The sequence below is a fragment of the Nycticebus coucang genome, chromosome 3 (assembly GCF_027406575.1).
Source record: "Nycticebus coucang isolate mNycCou1 chromosome 3, mNycCou1.pri, whole genome shotgun sequence".
Taxonomy (NCBI): Eukaryota; Metazoa; Chordata; class Mammalia; order Primates; family Lorisidae; genus Nycticebus; species Nycticebus coucang.
Genome location: NC_069782.1, coordinates 46,824,039 through 46,840,266, shown reverse-complemented (window position 1 = coordinate 46,840,266; position 16,228 = coordinate 46,824,039). Strand labels below are relative to the sequence as shown.

General features: G+C 35.1%; 1 protein-coding gene and 3 pseudogenes across 1 annotated transcript in view; 1 reads left to right on the top strand and 3 right to left on the bottom strand.

Annotated features, from left to right (window-relative positions):
• The window catches only part of CAPS2 (calcyphosine 2), a 111,614-nt gene extending 107,910 nt beyond the window's left edge, over positions 1–3,704 (bottom strand). Inside the window, exon 1 of the mRNA XM_053586058.1 lies at positions 3,574–3,704. The gene's annotated coding sequence lies outside the window, so the exon portion shown is untranslated. The remainder of the gene's footprint in view (positions 1–3,573) is intronic.
• On the bottom strand, positions 292–856 carry LOC128580920 (histone-binding protein RBBP4-like; annotated as a pseudogene).
• Positions 3,705–3,834: 130 nt separating the features above from the next.
• Positions 3,835–6,306, bottom strand: LOC128580919 (uncharacterized; annotated as a pseudogene).
• Positions 6,307–12,682: 6,376 nt separating this feature from the next.
• Positions 12,683–12,852, top strand: LOC128582955 (uncharacterized; annotated as a pseudogene).
• Positions 12,853–16,228: the final 3,376 nt, after the last annotated feature.

The window sequence follows — 16,228 nt, the reverse complement described above, 5'->3', positions numbered from 1 at the left end:
GCAAAAACTTGGAGATACCGTCTAAGAAGAAAAATCACCACATGTAATATTCCCTTTCTGTAACTACTTATGGACCTGGGAATGCTACCAGAATTCTGAAAGAAAATTTAAATGTGAGTGTAGGACTTTGCTGAATCAAGTTCTCCAGTTACTATTTAGAAAACACCCATCGTAGTGATAAGGATTACAGAGGGTTAGCCAAAGTCTGTGTGTCTAAAAACCAGTGTTAAATCAATCCCAGGACTGAGAGGGGGAAAAGGGAAAATCTAAAATCAAAACAAGTGAGGTAATCTAGGACCTTGGTCCTTCTGGATCCACACTTCCTTCCTGGTCTTCATCATCATCAACGTTCTCTGCCATTTGTCACACTTGCATGATGCTGTGTTCCTAATGAGAACAAATTACCCAAGTTTCACGGGGATTCCAGGAGGAATCAGGTGTCTCGGCAGTGTGGCCGTCATGAATGAACTCTAGTGTCCCATCTTCTACCTCTTCTAGGAATTATTCCTCTCCAATTTTACTTACATCCCGGTCAATTCAGATTGTAGTCAGTACCACTAGAAGCCAAAATCATCTCACTGTGAGGTTGCCACTGAACCTGGAATATTTGATCGTTATGTGATTCAAAGGAATGCAACTCACATTTCAGATTTCTTAAATCCCATAAGGGAACAGTCTTGTCAGCTGATCTCATGGCAAGAATGAACTCACTATAAGGACTGAAAGAGAGGCCGTTCACTTCAGCAGTGTGAGCATCAGCAATCAGCTGAGTGTGAATACATTTCCCACATCGTAACTTTCTGATCACCAGCACCTGAGCTACACAGAGACTCGTGATACAAATGCCAGGCAACATCTCCAACTACTGCTGTATGCCCCGTAATGATGCTCTTCACATCCATTCCTTTTCCTTCCTGTGCAACCTCACTGGTGGTGTGCTGACCCAAAACACTACATGCCCACTGAGATTTAGGTTCCAAGAAAATCCATAGCCCTCCATCTGGTGACCACAGAGATGCAAGTCTGGTTGTGCTCTCTCCAGAAGGGTCTAGAGTAGAAGGATGTTTTGTTATAGTCAGAAACAAGAAGACCCCTGGATGAAGTCTTTGTTGCAGTGAAGCAAGGGTTCTGGCCCTGTTTACTTCTTCGTGGTTGATCTTGATTTCTTGTTCAGTTTTCCCACTCACAGAAACACAGATTCTGCCTCCTCACTGTGGTACAGTGACATGTCACATTGGGTATGATCATGGGGAGCTGCACACTGGCTATCACAAGGTGGATTTGTTCCTGATGTGTGTGTCACCAGGATGAGAGGACGAATGCTCAACTCTTCCTCTCTGCCTCTCTGCTTGGTTACATCTGGAAGTCAACCTGCCATTAGGTTGAGCCCCTCCAGAGTGTGGGTCATCACCAAATCACAAAGAAAAGGGTGTTCTTTTTCCATAGTTTATACTCCTTGTTGATTACACATTCTTCCAGGCATGGTCAAGGCTGCTTCCTTGTTGGCCATGATAGGCAGGCTAGCCTAGGGGAAATCCCCAGGGTCTAGCACTGCAGGAAGGCTGGGCAGGCTGCAGGATGAATTTTTTTTTTGCTAAGAATTTTTTACGTGAATGAATGTTAAATCTTAAAAAAAAAAATTGCATCTCATGAAATGATCCTAATTTTTGCCCATTAACTTCTTTTTACAAACTACATCAGAGAATTTTCAATACAAGGCAGCCACACTGTAAAATTTCAAAAGGCACCAAATGTTAAATGATTTAGCCCATTAATCCAACATTAAAGTATTTTTTTATTATTGTGACAAATCAATTTAGTCAAGAGGTTTTCTTTATAGATGGATAAATTCTTGTTAACATTTTATTTACAATTTTTGTGTCTAATTTTTGGCCTACAATTTTCCTTCCTCGTTTCTCCTTATATAATTTTGATTTCAATCTTGTAGTAAACACATAAAAAAGTGTTGGCATTTGAGAATATTACTTCCTCTAATATTTTGGTCACATTTGTATAAGATTCTGATTATTTCATTTTTACACTTGATCTTAGCCAGAAGGCCAAGAAGTGATAATTATTTCATTTTTGAATGTTTGAAGAACATTCTTTATAAAACTATTTTGTGCTGATGTGCATTGTGTTATGTGTTTGCAAATTTTAATTAGCCACTTAATTTTTAATGGTTATGAGATGAAGTCAAGTTTGGAGAAAAACATTAGCAGCATTTCTGGTTTATCCATATTTTAACATAATTCTCCTAGTTTTATTTGTGCTCTAACTATTTGTAGTTATGTTCTTTTTTCATCCTATCACTTTAGATCTGTACTTTCTCATTTTTGTTGGTCAGTCTTTACAAAAAAACAAGTTTTAGCTTAGGTTACTTCTTTTTCTGAGAGACAGAGATATTGCATATGTATATAGTCCTTGCAGTCAGATGGCTTAACTCAAGAGCTGATTAAGAGGATTAAATATGATGAATTATTACAAAGTTATTTGAGCCCCAAACAAAGTAAGTCCTCAATACATTTTAACTTTTATCATAGTTAAGTTCCTGATTACTTTATATCATTTAAACCAGTGTATATTTTTTCATAACATTTATCACTTTCTGAAATTACCATTTTTATTCCTTTTATTTATTCTGCTTTAACATTGGTGATAGATGTCCCCTCTCACTTTCCTATAATGAAAGGGACTTTATTTTTTCCTGATAACCATTATATCCAAAGCCTAGAATCCAAAACCTAGAATATGTTTAATACATAGCAGGAAGTCAAAAATAATAAGCGAATTTTACAAAGCATAAGACTTCTTAACCAAGTGCAAGATCCTATTAGATGGGTAAACTGGGGAGAAGATGAAGATGTGGAAAGGCATGGAGTGATATTTGGAACAGGACCACATCAGAAATGAATGAAATAGGTAATGGAGGGTTCTGGGTTCATGAAACTCAACACGAAAAATTATGTTTTTTCTGTAACTTAATCTGGGCATGATGGAGTGCCAAAAATAAAGTCAACTATGAATACTTTATGGTTTTGTTTATTTTTACTTTTGAGCCTTCCACACAAGTGTTCTAAAAATATTTGTTGATATTACACTATTGTTAAGGAGTACAATAAAGATTTTTAAGTAATATAAGAGTGGATAAAAGCTTTCATTTTTTTAAGTTAGAATGTCAAGCTGATTTTCCTAAATTGGTTATTCTAGTCCAAAAATTCAAAAAGCAGATGAATGCTTTTCATTTCACAATATTAAACCTCTTTTCCATTTTAGGGATTTCAAAAATTATTATACTTGACAGTACCTATGTAAATATCAATTTTTTTTTGTAATTGACATTTTGTTAGTTGTGCTGACGATTGGTACAGACATTTAAATGTGTACACAATTCATAACATATATACCCCAAATCTAATAAGCTATGCATTATAATTCTTTTTTAAACAGTTATTCCTGTGACTTTGCAGCTTAAAATTTAGAGGCAAATTTTCCTTGAGAGGATATCAAGTACCAGTATCTTCAAATATTGATAAGCTGTGACATAAGATCCACTAATTTATGGTTTATTACCGTATATGCTACATTCTCAAATCTTCAGTCCTTCACAGCACAGTAACAGAGTCTTTAGGAAAACAGGATTCCCACAACCAAAGATGTTACAGAGTGTACACAGTTCTGACAGGGAGCCATGGTCAAGGCAGTGGTTTTCTTTAGGAAACAATTAGTCTGAAAAACAACATGGGAAGTCATTTAAAGACATTCAAGACATTAAATGCAGGCCTGGGACTCCATATTGCCATGTAGGATGCTTTGTATTACGGGATATAAAAACTAACACTCCCATCTATGGAATGTTAAGCTCATATCCAAGACACTCAAAGCCTCCCATAATTCCACATCCCACGTTATTTTCTGTTTGTAGAAAAAAATAACCAACCAGCAAATGATTCCACCTCTTCAAAAAAAAAAAAAAGCATTTACATTTGAAAAGTGGGATGAGGTGGGATTCCCTCCTTCTTAAAAAATGTTTCTGGAGCTACCCCAAAACTCACATTTACAAAGTAGTTGATAAAAATATTCCTCTTGGGTGGTGCCTGTGGCTCAAGGAGTAGGGCGCCAGCCCCACATGCTGGAGGTGGTGGGTTCCAATCCAGCCTCAGCCAAAAACTGAAAAAAAAAATAAGTTCCTCTGGATTGCACAAGAAGGGAGACAGGGACCACTGATAGACATGTGTATGATGCTTCTCAAAGTTGGCTTCCTTCTCTCCTGCTTCACCAGTGGCTGCTCTCTCCTTGGTTTTAGTTTCTCCATTTTCTGCAGGTGAATCTCCCTTAGTTTCTTGATTAGCCACTTGAGCCTTCTTTCCCTTTGTTCCCCTTTTCCCTTTGGTTGCACTTTTTTGTCAGAAGATTTATTTTTATCCTTTGCTGACAGCTTTTGGTTTTGTTTCCTCTTTTGCAAGAGCAGGGATGGCTGACAACCCCGCTGACCTCCTCTTGGGCTCTTCTTTCCCTGGCCTTCTCAGAGCTGACCTTCCTCTTGGCACCCTGGCGATGGGCAGGGCACAGGCAGGGAGGCTGGGCCGTAGCCTGCCAGAAGCTTGGGGAAGGTCGGCTGCCTGGCTGCTGCCACTCCCCCACTTCCTGAGCTGCTAAGATCTGCCTAGATGTCAATATTTTAGAATTAATTCAGGTATTTCCTACCCTTGAAACTAAATTGTGTTCTTTACTATTTTGTTTCTTTGACAGACAATGCAATCTTGAATGGGAAACCACCTCAGCGGATAGCGTTTAATTCGTTCTGCATAGGTTTTATTCTTCTGAGAATCTTTTAATTTATATACAAAAGAAAGTCTCAAATGTGACAACAAAGGAACAGTTTATTGCTAAGTATAATTCGTCATAAGTTTAATTGTCTATTAATCTTCTGAACTTTGGTTTAGTATCTAATGTAGTGTCTGTTTTTATTCATAGATGTATTAGTAGCACGGAAGATGGGTAAGCAAAAGAGTAAAGTATTAAGGTTATTTTTCAAAATTAAAATTATATATGTATTAGAAATGTCCCATTCTCTAATTTTTTAATAGAATGGATTACCATTTTAGTTACAGTAGATTTAATGAACTAAACATATTTTAGATATTATATGAGATCTGTTCAGAAAGTATCCACCCATCGTTAATATGATTTTTGATATCACATGGCTGGATATTTTCCAGATAACCCTGTATAGATTTTTTTTTAAACTATATGTCAGTAGTTTCCTTTAAGATTATTATCAACATTCAGAAACAAAACACCACTGAGGAAAGTTTTCAGATGGTACATAACATTATACAGTATGGTTGTGATCATCGATGGTTGGGAAATTAATCAACAGATTAAACTCAAAAAGGAAAACCAACTAAATTTTGAACCTTTGAAAGCAAGACATATGTTCTAAAAATTAAAATCACACTCCTTTAAGATATTTTATTTTAAAACGTGCCCTGTATAAAATAACAGGATCCGAATAGTATACATTTAAAAGCTACTCAAAATTATCTATGATATAGGTAACACGCTCTATTCAATTCTAGCATTTTTTTGAAGACTGACAAAAGCAATTATTCAATGAGCTCAGTTTTAAAAATCATTATTGGTGAATTGTTGACTCCTGTAGACTAAATTAGCTGGATCGTTTTCTTCTCAACTAAGGCAACCAGCTTCCCTTAGCTGTATATATTGAAAACCATTTTTAAACATGTAATTTTAACAAGACTGACAATTATTTTGTGTATTGTATATTGCTAAATATCTAACATTTTCATCTAGCTGGGTGACTGGTGCTATTTGTTATAAAGAATCTAAGTCATTTTATATTTCAGATCACTTATATTATTTAAGGTTCTCCAGAGAAACATAACCAATAAGAAATAGGGAGCAAGGGAAAAGCAGAGAGGGAAGAGGAGGGTCAGAGGGAGATTTTTAGGAATTGGCTCATGGTGTTGTGTGGGATAAGACATGGAAATTTGTAAGATGAGCTAGCAGGATAGAGATTCAAATAAGCATGGATATTGCAGTTTTCAAATGTTAGAAACTCAGGCAAAATTTCTGTATAGCAGGATGTAGGCAGAATTCTTCTTTAAGAAAATTCACTCTGTTCTTTAGGCTTGGACTGATTGAGACCCAACTATGTTAAGGAGGGTAATCTCCTTTACTTAAAGTTCATAATTATAAATTTTAAACACCTCTTAAAAATACCTTTCTAGCAACATCTAAGCTGTTTTGACTAAACAGCTTGTCCCCATAGTCTAACCACATGGACATATCAAATAAACCATCACACTGCTATTCGGCATTATGTATAAAGAATTTATATTTTTGTAATGTAAGCTTTTATTATTTGTTTCACTATTACATTGTTAAAATTCGTTCTCTAACTTGTGGTTTGAAACAGACAAAAGGTAAAGTCACTTGTATGTAGAGTATACCTTTCAATCTAGGGTATTGTTCATCATTGTTTTGCCTTCATGGTTTTTAATTAAACTTTTTCATTAATAATTTACACATCCTTTGATTTTTAATACTGTGTAATTACACCTTTCCTTCTTCAGACTTTGTATTCATCCAAGAGTATTTAAGTTTTCTTAAGTCAGATTAAGTGAAATTCTACAGACATATGTAAAATTTATATGCAAAATGAGTATACATATATATAGAGAGAATTATATTTGTGGATTTTGAAGAAGTATTTGTTAAAGAATGTCATATTGGTACTTCTACAGGAACTTTACAGTAGTGACAGTTCTCAGAAAAGGGGATATATTTGCAGGGCTTTTTATTCATGTTGAAGCTATGATCAGAGGCTGAGAAGGTAGAGTGCCGCCATCTTAAAAGTGAGCTTTCCCCTCACTGGCAAGAAGAGAAAATTCTAGCCCAAGGAAATGTCCTTTTAATTTCTTGTGCTCTTAACCACAGCCTCTTAACAGGACACGTTGGGGACATCTGCCATCATTTGTACTTCTACTCTGAACACACTGTGTTCTTAATGACTTTAAGTAACCCTCCTATTTCACTTAACACACTGCTCAGTACTGAGATCAGCTAACTCAAGAATTGAAGAGTGCATTTTTCTGAGGATTCTCTTGTCCTTCCAGGATATGTTTGAGGTTGCCTCATTACTTTGAGATAAAGTAGTCAGACTTGTCAGTCTTAAGTGGGCCAGGTGCGTACCCCCTCACCTCTTGGGAAGGATGGTGAAGAGATGGTTTGAACAGTAATCTCTGTAGTTTTTTGATTGTGCATCTTTATTAGTAAGAAGTAGAGTGATCAACAATCCTGGTTTTCTTGGGACTGAGGGGTTTCCCAGAATGTAAGAAAAAAGCCAAAACTAGGACAGTCTTTATGAATCAGGAAGTGGTAACCCTAAGCTTGAACCAAAAGGTATCATATGTACATTTAACTGCATGTATTATGTATGTTTTTATACTAGAGCAATATTAGAGCAGTATATAATATAAAATACATAAAAATTAAACCTAAAAAGGAGAAGATAAAAAACTAAAAGTAAGTGCTAAAGAGATGTTTATTTCAGAAAGATGATAAGAAACACTTCTAACATTTTCACATTGTTTGCTTTCACTTGTATCTTGACAACTAAAATTAACCTGCAACTTCCTCTTAGCTGTTTTTCCAGGACTCATGATCATTTTGAGATGGTTTAAAGCTAGGCAATATAGTCTATAATTAAACTAACAAGTGATCACAAATTGCAGTAACGGTAATAAGTACATTCCACAATCATCACTTTGAGTGGAGCTCTCATGTTCAGAAAGTGACATACCACTTGCCAATGTCCTCCAATCAAAATTTACCAGCAACTCACCTAAGTTATATATACTTGGCTTGTGCTTTGCAGCTAGGGAAACTATATTAAATATCATGAGATTAATTCAATAAATATGTATTAAGTATGTGTATAATATCTGGCACCATGCTAATTGTTAAAAATTATTTTTAATCTTCATCAAAATAGTAAGTGAAAACAAGATATTTTAATTTAACAGTAGTAATACCTAACACTAAGTAATCTTTACAATACGCTAAGCATTATTTATATAATCCACTCTATAATTCTGTGATGTAGATGCTACTAATTTCTATTTTTTGAACTACTGGTAGATTTAAACATATTTTTATGATCTATATTCAGATTTACAAATATATTGTTTGATAGTTATAGGCTGGAGAATATTGCCCTTTGATGAAAAGATTACAAGAATTTGCTTTAGGGCAGCGCCTGTGGCTCAAGGAGTAGGGCGCCAGCCCCATATACCGGAGGTGGCGGGTTCAAACCCGGCCCTGGCCAAAAACTGGAACAACAACAACAACAACAACAAAAAAGAAAATAAAAAAAAGAATTTGCTTTATACATATACCTGTACTTAATATTGCCCTTAAGAATATGAGTGTAATATACATTTAGGGGTCAAATTTTCATATAAAGTATTCCCAAATTTATGCTTGATCTTATAGCTTTGCCTTTTGGATAGAGACAAATTGTATTTTAATTCCTGAGACCCAAATTCTTCATGGAGTCTGGTTATATGCATTCCATCATATTTTTGATGTATGTGAAATAATAGCAACAGGAATATTTTCACTCCACAGGTTTTTGGTGCTTTTTTTTGGTAAGTTACCTGTTTATCCCTTTCATCTGTTTTCTAATGGAGCTGGTGCTGTTCATTTTCTTAAGAATTTTTAGTGGCTACTAGCACATTCAAAAAGTGATTTTAATCCTTTGACATTTCTCTAGAAAATATCTTTCTCAGCTGTCCTGTATTTACATTTATGCTTTAATGAAGAATAATAAAATTTATCTTTCAATATCAGCTTTTATATGTAGCATCATTTTTATTTTTTCCAGTAATTCTCCTCATGCTCAATTATCAAAAATCTGAATATTTGAATTACATGACAGATCAATCAAATGAGGGCATACCGAAAAAGGAAAAAAAGAGCAGAAAGTATCAATAAAGTAAAAACAACATATCTTCCCAACAGCATCTCTACAAAGAACAAAGCAATACATTTCAGTATCTTAAGTCTTATTCCATGACCGTTCTCACAATATGTACATAAAAAATGTATTTTTAAGCCTCCTGTATTTTATCAAATCAAAAAGTTTATAGAACAGAGTATTTTTTCCTTAAAATTTCAATCACAGTGTACAGAAACTGAAAACTTAAGGAAGTCCCACATTAGCCAAAGTAAGTAAGCAAGAGGCTTAAAGTCTACCAGTCTAAAATGGCCCTTATTTTTTAAACAAAAGCATTATCTTGGTTGGTCCTGACAACACTAAAGTAAATCAATATTCAAAAAGTACACTAGCAGTAGAATTTAAATGAAATAATTTAATGACACTTTATTTCCCACATTCGTTGTAAAGAAATGAGTCAGTCAATACCCTGTAACAATGCTAATGCTTTTAAGAAACTTAATGTGCTAAATAATTTCATTGCTTTCAATATTAAGAAAGTTAAAACTTTTTAAAGGATGAGATGAATGGCTCGAAATTTCACACACAATAAAAACTTATGAGAAAACTTACACAATCTATGATTTAACACACATGTTAAAAATAGTGAAATAGTATGTGAAAAATAATGAAATAATTCTCATCTATTACATGCCTCTTTACAATTTTGGGGTAAATATATCTTAGAGTGAAAAGTAGCTGCCTTTTTGTGTTCTTCCTCTGTACTTTCATGTCAGTCACCTGAGTTTGAAACCTAGCTCTACAACACTAAAGAGAAAGCAAGAGCAACTATATTAATTTCAGACATAGCAACTTCAGAACAAGGAGAGTTATCAGGGATAAACAAGGGCATTACATGATGATAAGGGATTCGTTCTCCAAGAGGATTTAACAATCTTTAAGATGTACCCACAGAACAAGAGAATGTCAAAATTTATGAGGCAAAATCTGATAGAACTCCACTATTGCTGCTGAAGACTTCAACATATTTCTATCAGAAATACACAGATTCAGAAGGCAAAAAATTAGTAAGGACATAGTTGAATTCAATAATACCATCCATCATTTGGACACTATAATAGACATCCATAGGCTTATTTATCTTAAAAGAGCAAAATACATATTACTCTCAAGTTCACACAAAACATTTACCACAATAAGCTACATCCAGTCTGGGTGCGGTAGCTCACACCTGTAATCCAAGCACTCTGGAAGGCTGAGATGGATGGATTTCTTGAGCTCAGGAGTTTGAGACCAGCCTGAGCAACAGTAAGATCCTGTTTCTAAAAAAACAATAGCCAGGCATTGTGGCAGGCACCTGTAGTCCCAGCTACTTGGGAGGCTGAGGCAGGAGGATCGCTTAAGCCCAAGAGTTTGAGGTTGCTGTGAGCTGTGATGCCATGGCACACTACCAGGGTGACAATATGTTTAAAAAAAGAAAGAAAGAAAAAGAAAAAAGAAAGCTACATCATAGACCATAAGACATACCTTAACAAATTAAAAAAAAAATAGAAATCATATAATGTCTACTGTTAGAACACAAATTAGAAATTAAAAAAATCAGAAAAATTCCATCCACAATAAGTGGAAATTAAACAATACACTTCTAAATAACAGAAGATTAAAATTTCAAAAGAAATTTTAAAATATTTTAAACTGAATTAAAATGAAAAGCAACTTAGCAAAATTTTGGAAAAGGAGCAAAAGCATTGCTAAGAAGTAAATTTATAGCATTGAATAGATATATCAAAAAAGAAAAAATCTAAAATCAATCATCTAAGCTTTATTTTTAGGAAACTAGTAAAAAAAATCAAATTAAATCCAAAGTAAGCAGAAAAAAAGATACAACAAAAACTTGATCAAAAATCAATGAAATTGAAAATAGGAAATCATCAAAGAATATCAATAATGTATAAAGCTGGTTCTTTAAAAAGATCAATAAAGTAGATTAGCTTCTAGCCAAGCTAACTAAGAAAAAAAAGATAGGGATTATAAATTACTAATATCAGAAATGAAAAATAGAACATCACTACAGATCTCATGGATAGTGGAGGGTTAATTGAGGAATACTATGAATAACTTTATGTCCATAAGGCCACAAATTTAATGACCTAGATGAAATGTATCAACTCAATAAAAGACACATTTGCCACAACTCACACAAGAATAAACATATAATCTAAATAGTACTATACTACTAAATAAATTGAATCAATAATAAGCTTCTAGAACAAAAAGCACCAAGCCCACATGGATTCACTGGTAAATTCTACCAAATATTTTAAGAAGAAATCTATCAATTCTCTACAATCTCTTTCAGAAGACAGAAGCAAAAGAGATACTGTCTAACCCATTCCATGAAACCAGCCTTACCCTAACACCAAAAGCATATCGAGACATAACAAAACTTCAGACCAATATTCTTCATGAATATAGATGCAAAATTCTTCGATAAAATACTAGGAAAATTGAATCAAACAATGTATAAAAAGAATTATACATTACAACTAAGTTGAATTTATTTCAGGTTGCCATATTTTAAATATTTATCCCATCCAAAATTCTAGTTGAAATTGAACCCCCATTGTGGCAGTACAGAAAGGTGGGGCCTTTAAGAGGTGATTGGGTCATGAGGGTTCTGATCCATTCACAGATTAATGGATTAGTGAGTTCCTGAATTAATAGGCTATCACAGGATTGAGACTAGTGCCTTTGAAAGAAGTGGAAGAGAGACCAGGGCTAGCATGATCAACTCCCTCACCACGTGATTTCTTGTGCCACTTTGTGACTCTATGGAGTCCTCAACAGCAAGATCCCAACCAGATTCAGCCCCTTGACCTTGGACTTCTCAGTCTCCACTACTGTAATAAATAAATCACCCAGTTGCAAGTATTCTGTCATAACCTGCAAAAAATGAACTAAGCAACAGGTATATAATTTGGTTCAACAATTGCCAAATCAATTAATATAATCCATCACATCATTCGGCTAAAGATGAAAAATCACATGGTCATATCAATAAATGTGAAAGAGACATTTGACAAAATCTGGTATTTATTAATGATAAAAATTCTCAGTAAACTAGGAAAGGTAGAGAAACTTTCTTGAGATATTGATAAAGATACCAATATCTACAAAAAAGTTATAGTTAACTACATACTTAGGTAGTAAGACATTCAAGGCCTTTCCACTAAGATCAGGAACAAGGAATGTAAGGATGTCTGCCTCTTACAAGTGCTTTTCAACATCATACTAGAAGTGCTAGATAATGCAATTAGACAAGAAAAGGAAATGTATACAGATCAAGAAGGAAGAATAAAGGTGTGTTTGTTTGAATGTCACATGATCATCTATGCAGAAAATCCAAAAGAATTGACAAACTCCTAGAACAACTAAGTGATTTTAGCAAAGTTGCAAGATATAAGATTAATATGATTAATATTCAAAATTAAATTGCTTTACCAGATACTAGAAATGAATATGTGGAATTTCTTTTTTTTATTAAGTCTTTTGTACATAGATCATAAATACATTTATGCCCATTTCAGTGTGTTGATTATTTGTACAAATTGGAGTGCTTACATCATACTAATAAGTATAGCTTTCATCTCATTTACCCAATTATACCATTAGGACATTTGTGTTCTACACATGATAGAACCAACTTGTACTTGCAATGAGATCAAGTATAGTATCTGTTCTTATCAGTTTAATATCTGATACGTCCTCTATCCGAATATGTGAAATTTCAAATTAAAAATAATACCACTGGCTCAGCTCCTGTGGCTCAATACACCTGAGCTGGCGGGTTTGAATACAGCCCAGGCCTGCCAAACAACAATGATGGCCACAACCAAAAATAGCTGGGCATTGTGGCAGGCACCTGTTGTCCCAGCTACTTAGGAAGCGGAGGCAGGAGAATTGCTTGAGCCCAGGAGTTGGAGGTTGCTGAGAACTGTGATGCCACAGCACTCTACCCAGGGTGACAGCTTGAGGCTCTGTCTCAATAATAATAATAATACCACTTACTTTAGCACACAAAAAGCAATAGTTATAAATCCTAAAGTATTTACAAAATATGATGAGAAAAACTACAAAATTATGATAAAAATGAAACAAGTAAATGGAGACATATTCCTTGTTTATAGGTAGAAAGACTAAATATTCACATACCAGGAATTCTTAGTTCTATCTATGAGTCACTGTAAACCTAATCAAAATTGTAGGATGTTAATTTGTGGCTATAGATAAGCTGATTCTAAAGTTAATATGGAGATCAAACAACCCAGAATAGCCAACACATCACTGAAACAAAAGAAAAATGTTGTAGAAATAACACTATTTAACATTCAGAGTTTCTATAAAGCTACATTTCTTAGTCTGTTTTGTGCTGCTGTAACAGAATACTTAAAACTGGGTAATTTATAAAGATTTAAGACTTGTTTTATACAATTCTGGAGGCTGTAAAGTCTAAGTTTTTGTGGGAATTGCATGCAAGGATCTTTTCACTGTGTCATAGCACAGCAGAAGGTAAAGGACAAGAAATCACACATGAGGGAGAGAAGGGGGCTGAATTTATCCTATTACCAAAAATACTCCCTCCATAATCATCCTACTATCAAGAACACTCCCCCCAAAACTTACCTACTTCTGTGATAACAACATTAACCTATTCATGAAGGCAGGACCTTCAGGAACTAATCATCTCTTAAAAGTCCCTCTTCTATGTGCTGTTGCTCTAGGGTTTGATTTTTCAACACAAGAATGCGAGAAAACACATTCTGACAATAGTATTATAGGTACTATTAGCATCGCATTGGCAAAAGTAGAAGCAAATAGATGTAGAATCAGAAAAGAGTTCAGAAAATAACTGTGAAAATACAGTCAACTGATCTTTGACAAAGGAGCAAAGATAGTCTTTTCAATAAATGATGCTGGAACAACTGGACACACACATGTAAACAATCTTCACCCCTCCACAAAAATTAGCTCAAATGAATTATAGACCTAAATGTAAAATGCAAAAATATAAACTCCTAAAAGATTATGTAAGAAAAAATCCATATTACCTTGAATTTGATGATGACTTTTTAGAGACAACACCAAAGTTATGATCAGTGAAGAAAAAGCTGATAAGCCGATGTCCCTCAAATTAAAAATTTCTGCTCAACAAATGTTTCATCAAGATTACAAAAAATAAAAAAAGCCATACACTGGAAGAAAATATTTGCTAAAGAAATACAGAATAGATGAATATTATCCAAATTCACAAATAACTCTTAAAACTCAGTAATTAAGAAAAACTCAATTAAAAATTGGGCCAAAGAGATTTTTCTCTTTGGCTACAACAAGAGATCTATCATCATCTGTGGTGAATGTATCTTCCTCTTGCTCTATAATCTCATCCTGCCCCACTCTATGCCCAATTTCACCTGGTGCTTGCCTTAAAAGGGGAGGGAGAAGATCTTAACAGACATTTCATGAAATATGTACAGTAGGCAAATAAGCATATGTAGATACAGTACTTCAAATGTCACAAGGAAATGCACATTAAAGCACCAGTGAGATACCACTATGCACCAATTAGAATGGCCAAATTCCAGACCACTGGCAACACCAAATAGTGACAAGGATGTTGGAGCAACAGGAACTCTCATTGTTGGTAAAAATGCAAAATGGTATAGCCACTGCAGAAGATAATTTTGTGGTTTCTTATAAAACTGAACATACTCTTACTGTCTTAGTCAGTTTCTGCTGCTTATGACAGAATACTTGAAAGTGGATAATTTATGAAGAAAAGGAATTTATTTTTTATTTTTTTTAGTATTAGAATGTTAATTGACTTTATTTTTATCTTTTATACTTTCTTTTTTTATATTTATTTATTTTTATTACAAGGGTATATGTGAATCCTAGTAAATGTGGAATGCAAAGGTCTTAGCAAAATAACTAAGAAAATGCTACAAAAGCTATGTTAACTAATATGATGAAAATGTGTCAAACGATCTATGAACCAAGTGTATGGTGCCCCATGATCATACTAATGCACACAGCTATGATTTAATAAGAAGAAAAGGAATTTAATTACTACAATAATGGAGGCTGAGTAGTCCATGTCTGAGGGTCCATATCTGGTGAAGGCCTTCTTGCTGTTTGGGACTCTCTGCAGTGTCCTGGGGTGGCTCAGAGTTTTACATGGTGAGGGAGCATAGCATGATAGCTCAGGTCTCTTTTCCACTTCTTATAAAGCCACCAGTCTCACTTCCGTGATACCCATGAATCCGTTAATGCACTAATCTGCTAATGGATTAATCCATTCATGAGTGCAGAGCTCTCACTACCCAATCACCTCTTAAAAGCCCACCTTTCAATATCACAGCAAGGAGGATTAAATTTCAACATGAGTTTTGGGGGGACAAACATTTAAACCATAGTGCCTACCATATGATCTAGCAATCATGAACCTTGGTATTTACCCCAAGGAGTTGAACACATATGCCTACACAAAAACTTACACACAACTGTTGATAGGGGTTTTATTCATAATTGCCCAAACCTGAAAGAAACCCACATGTCCTTCAGTAGATAAAGGAATAAATAATTATTGATACATTCAGAAAATGGAATATCATTCACACTAAAAAGAAATGAACTATAAAGTCATAAAAAGATGTGGAGGAAACTTAAATGCATATTATGAAGTGAAAAAAGGAAATTTGGGAGGGGGGAGACAAGATGGCGGACTGAAGCCAGCTTTCAACAAAGGCTCCCGTCCAGAAGGAGAGTTAAGGGACAGGAATTTAGTAAGTATCCTGGTGGACTTGAGCCTCACCAAGAGAGAAGGCTGAAGAACGCACATCAACACCGCTGAGGCAAGTTGTGATCACAAGGACGCAAACAAAAGGTACAAAATCCACCACCAAGCGGATGGGAGTCCCCCTCCCCCATGAGACCGGCTCTGTAGCCCCACAATTGAACAAGCGGGCAGAAATTAAAGCCCCTCCCACTACACTCCACGGGAGAGACCTTCTAAAAACTGGACCTACCTCCCCTACTGGGGTGCCGTGGCGTTCTCCTGCCGGACATAGGGCTGAATAAAACTTTGGGAATCCTTTGCCGGCAACCCTGAATCCCCGGCGCTCCCCTCCCGCCCACTGAGGTCTGGAGGCCTGTCCCCCAGGACTTCGGATCCTTGGGTGATTTCTC